Source organism: Fukomys damarensis, unplaced genomic scaffold, assembly GCF_012274545.1.
Source record: "Fukomys damarensis isolate Sample0158 unplaced genomic scaffold, DMR_v1.0_HiC HiC_scaffold_25, whole genome shotgun sequence".
Classification (NCBI taxonomy): domain Eukaryota; kingdom Metazoa; phylum Chordata; class Mammalia; order Rodentia; family Bathyergidae; genus Fukomys; species Fukomys damarensis.
In genome coordinates this window covers 26,761,199-26,762,417 of record NW_022900937.1, presented here as the reverse complement: position 1 = coordinate 26,762,417, position 1,219 = coordinate 26,761,199, and positions in this window count along the sequence as shown.

Genomic DNA, 1,219 nt, shown 5'->3' with positions numbered 1-1,219 from the left:
ATTGTTTAGTGGACCCCTATCACAGGCATCTCTGTGAAGTTAAAAAAAAATGACCCATTGCAACTCATGCTCCTTTCCTTTTCTTAGAATTTATAGTAAACCAGGACCTTAGAAGGAACAAATTATTTTGGATTATAATTTCCTCAAAATCTTCATTAAAGGATGGGCTGTGTCCCATGTTACAAAGGTAATTCATTGTATTTTATTTCTTTTTGGGGTGGGGGTTGAGACAGGGTCTCACTATGTAATTGAGACTGAGCTGGAACTCACTATGTAGCCCAGGCTGGTCTGAAACTCACAGCAATCCTCTTGCCTCAGCCTCCCAGGTGCTGGAACTACAGGCATGCACCACCACGCCCAGCTCATTGTATTTTAAATGCCTCAAAATTAGGGACTTCATAGGTAGTGGTACCTCTCTTTAAGAGGGAGGAGCTATATTTCATGTCATCTGAGGAATATTCATTCCTGGCCACAGTCCTAGCATACTGTGCATTCTGATGTTAATTATCATTCATATGACATAGTTCCTCATTTTCTCTTGCCCTTCGCTTAGCTAGCTGCCCCACTCATATTCTACAATTCCGTATCAGAGCCCCAAATATGTGAATTTAACATTAACAAATGAGAAAGGAAAGATTGTAGAAAAAGAGTACAAAGTTGTAATATACCAATTCCATGAGGAAGACCACAAAGGAAAGACAGATAGTAAAATAAGGTTATTAAACATCACCATAAGCTGACAGGTCTGTATAGAGTTAAATATAATTCTCCAAAAAATAGCAACAGAAGACACTTTTTAAAAATTTCTATATTTTTATTGGTACATTTTAGATATACAATACAGGTACATTCAAAATTGGGATGTTGTACCTTTACGTAACATATCTTGGTTCTTATTTTTCCCCATCCCCCTGGCCTCCCTTCACCTCTCCACCCTTCCCTATTTACAAAGACTGTTTCCATTTTCTTTTCATTTTTCTCTTATTTTTCTTTTCCCTTCTTACCTTTCCCCTACCCCTCCCACTTCCCCTACACCTTTAGACCTTTTCTTCCTGTTACATAATATCAATTTTTACAATTTGATCCTTATTTACACTTTTAGTTTTTCACGCCAGAGAAAACTATATGGTATTTACACACGTGGGTCCTATTAATTTCACTTAAGAGTATGTCATCAATGTGCATCCACTTAGCTATAAATGTCTCTAGTAGTATATAT